The sequence below is a fragment of the Lissotriton helveticus genome, chromosome 10 (genome assembly GCF_964261635.1).
Source record: "Lissotriton helveticus chromosome 10, aLisHel1.1, whole genome shotgun sequence".
Classification (NCBI taxonomy): Eukaryota; Metazoa; Chordata; class Amphibia; order Caudata; family Salamandridae; genus Lissotriton; species Lissotriton helveticus.
The window spans coordinates 542331989-542342621 of record NC_136071.1 but is presented as its reverse complement, the minus strand read 5'-3'; the positions used below and the strand labels follow the sequence as shown (position 1 = coordinate 542342621).

Here is a 10633-nt window from a genome sequence, read left to right as displayed (position 1 = left end):
GCCGACAACGCCTCCTGGTCCGAGAGACTGCAGAGCCCAGCAGCGCCCACTCACCTGACTGCGGTGACTTCGCCCGGTGCCATCCTGGTGCCCACTTAATCACTGGCTAGTGATTCAAGAACTTGGTCCCCTCTGCTTTCAGGTTTCTTCTTCCTTGATCCAGGCTTGGATCCATCGAACTTTCCTTCACTGGTCGCCTGCCAGCAACTTCTTCCTTCCAGGCTCCCGGTCCGGCAACGAGATCCCCGACGTCTTTTCAGACCTATGCAGCTGCAGCCCCTGGGCTAGGTAACTTCGGCACTCCGGTGTCCCAGCATAGCCTCACTATCCAAGGGTCAGGATCCACTGTCATTTTCTTCCTACCAGGTCGGGTTCGCCCGTGAACACTAACTTTGCCTTTACTAGCCTCCATAGACTTTGTCCCGCATCCCGCGTGAGAGTGCACACTCTGCACCCGAGTCCCCTGGGCCTCCTAGTAGTAATCTAACGATTCCCTAGTTAAGTCCTAGCGATTCCAAAGCCCATTAGAACTGTTACTTACCTGCTAGTAATTCGCATTCCACTTTTAGCGTATATGGTTTTTCGTGCCCCTCGGGCATTTGTGTAACGTGCTAACTTAAAAGTATTTTCGTAAGAGTTTTGTTGTGTGCTTAGCACCCTGTCCTCATAAAGAGTACAGGGTTGTTGTGATTCTAATAAATACATTGTTTATTTTCATAACACTTGTGTGGTGTCCTTTCACTGGGTGTTCAAGGGGTAATGTGATGGTAAAACAGCTGGCTTAACACGCCCTCTAGAGTCTTAGCCTTAGACTGCTCGTATCCATGCTACTAGGATAGCTGGTCTATAAGGTTGACTTACAACCAATCATCAATAAGGGTTGTTTGGACTGATATATAGTGATCACTAGAATAGTGAGCACTGCACATCAGGCCAACTTCTCACAGTGCTAAAATAAGTGATTCTCATAGATGACAGCTTCAGATATAGAGAATCGTATACTGCCCTTAAAGCAAAGGAAAGGGTCCATCTTAATGTTTGCGGGAAGGGTACTCACTTTTGCTGTTTCACCTCCTATTGAGATATATGCGTCAAACCTGTGGAGCAGCCCTGTATGGGGTGGATCTGTAAGGCCACTGTAATCTTATTATTCTTGAAAAAGATGTATATGCTTTTGAAAAGTCCCTATTGAGACTTCCCACCAGTACCCCTATGCTCCCAATAAGATTGGATGTGAATCTTCAGTCTATCTCAGATTTAGTTGACTTGAGACAAATTTTATATTGGATCAGGCTGTGGACAAATGAGAAGCTGGGTCCAATAGGGATTGTGTCAGGGAATTACTCGGGGGCCAATCAGCAAGCAATATCCCTTCGCTACTATATATAAAAACATGGCTTATGAAGATGGATTTGAAGGATTATTGGTCACATCCCACTGCATTGACTTGCGGTGCCCGCAAAAAGTGGAAATGAGTTATTGGAATATTGTATCAGAAGCAAACTCATCCACTGTTAATTCGGGCAGTCTGGTAAATTCCTATATGATGTTTAAATTTGTACCTGAATTTGAGTAATTTATGCATTTTATAAGTAACCCAATTTTCCGAGCATTTAACATAAAATTCAGACTTGGGCTGCTACCCTTGGCTTTGATTTACTTCTTTTTGGAATAAAACTGAAATTATACTCAACACATGTCCCATGAGTTGTACACCAATCGAGCATGTTGAACACGTCTTATTTTTCTGTAAAGCCTTTGTAAGGCAATGTTCTCAGTGGAATATTCCACTTTAGCGATTGTTGTCTTCTTTAATCGCCATACAGCTCTAAGAGTATGTAAAACAAATACACATGACTGTATTGTTCATTCAATATCAAACTATTTGTCCTCAATATAGTACATCAAGATGAAAGCACTGAAATAAGCGGGTTTTATAGAAGCATACTTGTATATGTGAGGAGCATTTTTAGATATTAGTATTGTTCTTAATGATAGTTTGTATGGTTTCATGTGCAAGTATTGATTTGTTTATCTAGCATTATTAGTATGCTATCTGACAAGGGACTGAGCATTCATTAGCACAAAAACCTTTCATAGACTATGCCTTTCTGACAACTATGGGTACAAAATAATTTTATTTATGGAACAATTTTTACAGTACATATAATGTGATTTTTTAATGAATGTATCTTGTTTTATATTAGTGTTTTATTTATACTTTTATGATTCAATCAGGGCAAAAAATAAAGAAATCATTAATTTTAAATTATTGGGACATTATTTTTACTAAAATATAATTAGATTACTTTTAATTAATTCTATACATCACTGATTATTGATGCTGAATAAAACAATATTTTATTTTTACCTTGTGTGGGAATTTATTTTTTCTTTTACCTACATGATAGCCTTATGTCTCCAGTCAATCTTTGATGCCCCCAGTCACAACCTTTCCAGTAAATAGAGGGTATTACTGTTGGTAGTAAATTACTGTAGGTTTAACTCACCCGTTCTCATGCAACTTCACTCCTTCAACTGGAACTTATGAGATTTTTATTCGAAATTCTACAGGAAGCAAAACAAAGGTCCAGCCCCCACCACTCAGATCTCTGAATTTAGAAAATATATTTTTCCTTGAATAACCTCCAATGGTCCCCAGAACCTTGCAAGTCATTTTGTGAATTATACTATACACTCTCTAATGATGATCCCAATATTTGTCCAGTGCAGAAATGTGCTGATTATTTGCCAGCAAACAGATAATTCCTCTGTCTCTCCAATTCAATCTTTATTTTCACCACAGCCTTAGCTGTGGTATTTCAAAGTTCCAACCTGAATGACAACCATTCTTACAGACAATTAACCAAATTTGATTTTTTATTAGGAGCAATGATTTCTGCTGCAAACAAATCATATATGCAAGAATAATTTACTTTTTTATAGATGGATAGACACACCATAATTGCCATTTCTTTAGATTATGCATGCTTTTAAAATTAACTTCATTGACAATTTATTCTGGTGGCTTGATCAGGGTATCACTTTAAAATTTCAGATATTTCTCCACGTTTTGTTTCATTTGAGGGCTGAAGCTCTTCTCATCCATGGCCTTCAACAATACATCTTCATAGTACTTGAAAAGAAAAAGGCAAGAAAGGGTTCAACACCAATTACACTACCATAGTCTAGTTAAATTAAAATGTTCTTTGCTTAACAATATTCCTTTGGATTTACATACACGATTGAGAATTTTTATCCTCACACAACCAATTTCTTCAGAGTGTCTGAATTTGTTTATATGAAAATATGCAAATTAATATACAGGAGCCTCACAATCCAATGATTGCGCTGGTGCTTAGACTTACTGAAGTACATCAGCAGGTTTAAAATACTGTAGTTGGATACCAAAAATAGGCTTCGCCTGCACTGCGCTTGTGATGTGCTTGTGAAATCTCTTATATTTAATATATCTTCAAAGGGGCTCTTATCTGTTCTCCAAAATCGAATTAATGTGTTCATTCGCTTTTGTGTGGAACTTTTTTTTTGTTAACTGCCTCTGTCTGCACACATTTACGATACTTCTACTAAATGTGTTCACACTATTTAAGCCAAATTCACTGTCAAGATAAGATCCTTTCCCATGGAAAAGGTAGACAGCTTCTAACAGTACTCTGGAATGCTTGATTTGTATTACTTAGTTGTGTAAAGCAATGCTGTAGGCTTAGAACGTTTGTGGCATTTCCTATTAATGCCTCAGTACCTTTCTTTGCACTTTGTAGGCATTATCAGATTGATTTTTTCAACCTAACAGATTTGGTCATTATGATCAAATCCTAAATGTCCTAATAAACATTGCAAGTCAAAAATAAAGTTAATACACAAGAGCTATGTTACGTTTTACTACTAAACAAGCAGCCACAAGTGCAGTTACCTTGCCGAGAACAGGGTCATGATTTGAATGGTGCAGCAGGTGCAGGTGCCCCAGCCCTAAACTTTATCAGATATCCTCTGAACACATAATACTGCCACATGTGACTACTAACAGGCAGTCACAATTGCAGTCATCTTGCAGGTAAAAGGGACTTGATTTGAATGGTGCAGCAGGTCAGAGGCACCTGAGCCAAAAACTCCAGGGACCACATTAAACCCAGATTATTACTAACATTTCAAACTGAACAGGCAGTCACAAGTGCAGTTACCCTGCAGACAACAAGGTCATGAATTCAATGATGCAGCAGGTGCAGTGACACCAGAACCAAAAGCTCTAGGCACCCCATTAAACATCTAAAATTGCTAAGTTATACTACTAAACAGACAGGCACAAGTGCAGTTACCTTGCAAACAACAGGGTCATGATTTGAATGGTTCAGCAGGAGCAGTAGCACCAGGCCCAAAAGTTGTCATAACTCCTCTAAACCCCTAATATTGCAACATTTTATTACTATATAGGCAGCCACAATTGCAGTTACATTGCAGTTAAAAGGGGCTTGATTTAAATGGTGCAGCAAGTGCACTGGCACGGGCCAAAAGATGTTATAACCGCACTAAACACCTAATATTTCAATATTGTATTACTATATAGGCAGTAACAAGTGTGGTTATCTTGCAGGCAATTGGTTCCTTAATTGAATTGTGCAGCAGGTGCAGTGGCATCGGGCCAAAGAGCTCCAGGCACCCCATTAAACACTGATTATTGCTATATTTTACAACTATACAAGCAGTTACAGTTAGGAACTAGAGTTATGATATGAATGGTGCAGCAGGTGCAGTGGCACCGGACCAATAATTTGTCAGAACTCCTCTAAACACCCAATATTGATATATTTGACTAGTAAACAGGTAGTCACAAATATAGTTACCTTGCAGTTAAAAGGGTCTTGCTCTAAATGATGCAGCAGGTGCAGTGGGACCGGGACCAAAAGTTGTCATAACTCCACTAAACACCAAATATTGCTATATTTTACTATTAAATAGGCAGTCAGAAGTGCAGTTAACTTGCAGACAACAGGGTCATGATTTTAATGGCGCAGGAGGAGCGCTGGCACCGGGCCAAAAAGTTGTCAGAACTCCTCTAAACACCTAATATTGCAACATTGTATTACTATATAGGCAGTTACATTGCAGTTAGAAGGGGCTTGATTTGAATGGGGCAGCAGGTGCAGTGGCACCGATCCAACATTTCTCATAATTCCACTAAACACCAAATATTGCTATATTTTACTACTCAACAGGCAGTCACAAGTGCAGTTATCTTGCAGGCAATAGGTGATTATTTGAATTGAGCAGCCGGTGCAGTGGCATTGGGCCCAAGAGCTCCACGCACCCCATTAAACACTGATTATTGCTATATATTATATCTATACAGGCAGTTACAAGTGCATTTACCTTTAAGCGACTAGGGTAATGATTTGAATGGTGCAGCAGGTGCAGTGGCACTGGGTCCAAGAGTTGTCAGACTCCTCTAAACACCTAATATTGCTATAATTGACTACTAAATAGGCAGTCACAAATGCAGTTACCCTGCAGCTAAAAGGGGCTTGATTTAAATGATGCAGCAGGTGCAGTTGCACCAGGACCAACAGTTGCATTAACTCCACTAAACACCAAGTATTGCTATATTTTACTATTAAATAGGCAGTCAGAAGTGCAGTTATCATGCAGGCACTAGGGTCATGAATAGTGCAGCAGGTGCAGTGGCACCGGGCCCAAAAGCTCCAGGTAGTCCCACTAAACACCAAATATTGCTATATGTAACAGGCAATCACAAGTGCCGTTACATTGCAGACAGCAGTGTCAAGATTTGTATGGTGTAGCAGGTGCATTGGCATTGAGCCTAAAGTTGTCAGACTCCTCTAAACACCTAATATTGCTATAGTTGACTACTAAACAGGCAGTCACAATTGCTGTTACCTTGCAGTAAAGGGGACTTGATTTTAATGGTGCAGCAGATGCAGTGGCACTGGGGTCAAAAACTCTCGGGACTCCACTAAACCGGATTATTTCTATTTCTAAATGTTCCTACTAAACGAGACATTCACAGTACATTTGTCCAGCATGCAATAGGGTCATGATTTGAATGCTGCAGCAGGTGCAGTAGCAACAGGACCAAAAGCTTTAGGCACCCCACAAAACACTTAATATTGCTATATTTTGCTACTAAACAGGCAGTCACAAGTGAAGTTACATTGCAGACAATAGGGTCATGATTTATATGGTGCAGCAGGTGCAGTGGCACTGGGCCCAAAGGTTGTCCGACCTCCTCTAAACGCCTGATATTGCTATATTTTACTACTATACAGGCAGACAAAATTGCAGTTATCTTGCAGGCACCAAGGGCATGATTTGATTGGTGCAGCAGGTGCAGTGATGCCGGGCCCAAAAGTTATTAGAACTCCTCTAAACACATAGCATTGCTATTACGTCAATTAATTCTATTATTTCCCTTTTTCATTTCATGTTTTGAAATATTGCTATTGCTTACCCACACTGTACCACTAGTAACAGCACAATATATTGCCTTTTTGCATATAAACAAGTCACGTGACTTTAGCAAGCTTTCTGCAACTTATATTGTACACCTACTCAGCAAGCTACAACTTACAACAAAAAACAGCTTCTTAGGAATCACATGGGCGAAACCAACTGCATTTAACAATGCTTGTTTTAAAAATGCATTTCAAAACCTAATAGGGATGGCACATCACTCTCTGCCCCTGGAGGTGTTTGAACAATAATTAATGTGCCATGAGAGGAGAGCCTTACCTGTGAAGATGGTGGCCAATAATCATAACAATTCATTTTTCTGGCTGTCTTACAAGGTCATAACTTAAGAGATATCATGACAGACTGAATACATCACACACCCACTATAGTAAATAGTAGTATCAAATTGCAAGGTAACTACCTGATACCTAGTAGGTTCACTCAATTTAAAAAAAAGTTTTAGGGACGTGGCTGCACAGATAGGAGAGGGAGTTTAAAATGTTTTGTTATCCTAGACATTATTTTCTAAATGTTTACAATATAATGCATCTGCAATGATATTTTGGATACTGAGCAGGGCCACATGCAATTGCATGTCTTCTGCTTTGCAGTGGTATGGATTGTTGTTAATGTGTTCCCTTGGACAGACATCCATATTTTTAATTCAGGGTCATCACCCTCCCTCTAAAATCTTTAACCAGGAAATCGACCCCAAATGGTGACCTACAGTCCCATAACTGTAAGAACTTTAAAGAAACCATTGGGCATATGCTCTTTGCTTGCCCAGGATATAGTGCACCTGGCCAGAAATGGCTCCTACCCCTTTGTAGGCTTTTAGAGATCAGTAGCAGCTGGTCTCCACTGATAATACTAAGGGCAGACCCAAACTCAACTTACACCTGTGCAAATGGGATGTTACTGGGATGGATCTGAGTGATTAGAGTAAGATCTAAATGAATACATTTGTTTAGCTTTATTTTGCATCATATAACACTGGTTTTAAATTGTGATTAGCAATGAACTGTGTTTTAATTAAGGTCTCTTATTGGTCGACCTTCCCCAAATTAAGTTGTCCTGACATTCTTATTTTCCATTTATCCCTGTTGAGCTCTTTCCCACTCCCACCTATTCCAATTGTCTTATTTCCCTTACGTGGATCATGATTTATTGTTTCCTATTCTTTATGTCAACTTGTTGTGGTGCATAGAATACCATACAAGTTGTTCATTTGCACATTCATATTTTACAGTGGCTATAAATATTTGTATTGTGTTTACCTTTTATGTGCTGATATGACTAATTTGTCAAATAAAGCTTTCCAAACTGAAATTGTAACTTTGTATGCATTGCAAAGTGACATGATTGCAAAGTAAAAAAAAAAAAAGATGAGGTAGGCTGAACAATTTCCTGCAGATAAATGTCTTTTCTATTCCAGTGACATAATTTCCTCAAACTTCCAGAGGTAGGGGAAGAGATATCATATAGTCTTTCGCCTTTAACCTTAAAGACATTACAGAAAGTGACATCATATGAAGTTTGATCCAGATTATTTCCAGGAAGGTACGTCACATGACCTGAACTCTACAATTAGCATTGCTGAAGTTTCCTAATAACTGCATGTAACAACACACCACAGAAAAATGTCTAATTTAGCCCACGACCTATATTATGGTGCTGACTTGATCTTTTAAAGATCTAGGGCGTAATACTTGCCATGAATTTTAAAAGAAGATTGCAGCTAGTATCTATTTTTTTTCAAATTGTGCTATGTGTGCCCCAATGTATTATTTATTAACCCATTATTGTGTTATAGGTGTCTGTCATGCTAAGAACTGTCTCAAGTATGCCAGCACCAGTTTTTGCTCTTGGTGTTGCCATAAAATAATAATTACCTTCAGTAAGTACCTTCAATATGAGTCAAACCACTGTGAACCTATCCAGCTGCCTTGCGCATTCCAACAAATGGATGACCTCTAGTTGCCTGAAATTACACATTGACAAAAGGTAATTGTGGTCAGTAATACCCCCATCCCTCTGGGACTATTTAATTTGACGGTCATTCCCAGGAGACTGTCCATCTCCTTCACCAAAAATCATGAGCTTGTGAGTTCTTTTGGATAAAGATCTCCCCATGCCCCCCCAGGTGAAGAAAGTTGCAGGGACTTGTTTTGGCCTTTTCAGAGCTTTGACGAAGATGCTTAAATGGTTACCTGGTGAAACCTGAAGAGCAGTTTTTCAAGGTCTCTTACTCTTACAGTTGTACTACAGTAATTTGCTTTACCGAGGCAGCACCGCCTGTGTCCTAAAGAGGTTGCAGACTATTCAAAATGCTGCAGTTTGTGTTTTGTTGTGCCTTCCAAAATGTCAGTCTGAACGCCTGACCTTGGTCAGCCTTCACTGGCTGCCAGCAAATAAAACAATTGACTTTAAAGTACTCTGCATTGCACACAATATGAAGCATGCTCAGGGGCCTCATATCCTGTATCCTCTAATTGTTTATTATAGCAATGCACAAGATCTGAGATCAAATAACTGTTTTCTTTTGACGGTCTCCAGGATACTCCTGGACACCAATACGTATATTCTGTAAAGCTGCATTTGCGGGACACAGCTTTGTTGATCCTTTTTCCCATTGCAGAAGAGGGAACTTTAGTGCCCTATTCTCTTCACCCACATGTACAATGATGATAGGTTGCTGGAAATCAGGAAGTTTTGTGCTTTTGTGGAAACTATAACCAAATATTTCCTGACGTATGTGGTCATTTTTGCCAAATTTCATAAAGTATGACCTGGTTTTCACGAATAACTATATCTTCATAGCATCAACATCACACCCTGTGCAGTTTGTGGAGGGAGAAATTCTTATGTCTGATTTGTATGGATCTTGCATCCCCTCAACCGACTTAGGGAACATACTTGAAGATTTCCCGCCCTAGAAAACATAAGGTAATAAGGTATGTGCTAGATCCTTTATTGAAAATACACAAATTAAATTGATATACTATAACAGTCCATACAAGACTTATTTGCTGACCCTGCATATGTAGAAAGTAAACCTGGTTACTAGTGAAAACTTCCATAATTGTGGTAACACTATGGCAGTAAAGCTGTGAGCATGTGAACAGAAATTACATATAAGCTGTCAGAACTGACATATTTTGCATTGACATCCACCTCAAATTCTATTTATTAGGGATAGTCCTGGTCAAGAAGCTTGGCAAAATGAGAACTACATTGATATTGCTGAATATTATACTTGTTCAGGGGTGTATCGCTATAAATGGTAAGCTAGTACTGGGCCATCAAAATACCAGTATTATCTGGAACTGCATAGGTGAGTACATCCAAAGTGTAACTTTAGATTACAAGGTCTTTGTTGAGAAATGGGAGGAGGACATTAAAGTGTCTGCGAAGAGCAACAAGGACCTTACTGGATAGCTGATCTGACAACCACCTGCCATAAATAGTGGATGGAATACATCATATTTCATTGCTGTATATTGTCAATCCTGGAAGCTATGGAGATAATACTTCTTCTGATTTTGAAAGTATGTCTCTCGTTTGTAGCAATTCCAGTGTCTGTGTTACCTGCTGTGTGGAACATGTGCCACATTATTGTGAAAACTGGAATGTGAACTGCTTTTACATCAGATGTGTTACACTCCTTTGAGGAGCCTTAATACTGAACATAATGAAGTTGGAAAAGATGAACAGTATTTTGCACAACTACTTGGTATCTAATTTAGAGCAAAACTAAAAACAAAAAATGGTTTGTCTATGCCATGCACTGCCGGTTTGAGTCATTTTCAGGTTTGATGGTTTGTGCCCCTGTGTGAAACTGCGTTGTTGATAGAGTTGGGTGAAACCCTACTCAAGCTACAACCACAGCCCTCCTCAAGATGAACCACAAAGAGACACCAAATTAACATATGCTTACCCTCTGGTAGCTTGGCACAAAAGCAGTCAGACTTAACTTAGAGGCAATGTGGAAAGCGTTTATGCAGCACTTAAACAAGGATAAAGTGCAAACACAAGACAAAAAAATCCCACACAAAGTTAGAAAAATAGAGTTACATTTTATGTATTATCTGACACCAAAATGAAATCAATCAGTAAAACCAGAGATATGCAATTTTAAAGATTTCAG

The 10633-nt window shown here is 39.1% G+C and overlaps 1 long non-coding RNA gene across 1 annotated transcript in view; it reads right to left on the bottom strand.

The window, feature by feature from the left end:
• Positions 1 to 2973: 2973 nt before the first annotated feature.
• Positions 2974 to 10633, bottom strand: part of LOC144785393 (uncharacterized) — a 274528-nt gene continuing 266868 nt past the window's right edge. Inside the window, exon 3 of the long non-coding RNA XR_013601852.1 lies at positions 2974 to 3136. This is a non-coding gene — a long non-coding RNA (uncharacterized LOC144785393). The remainder of the gene's footprint in view (positions 3137 to 10633) is intronic.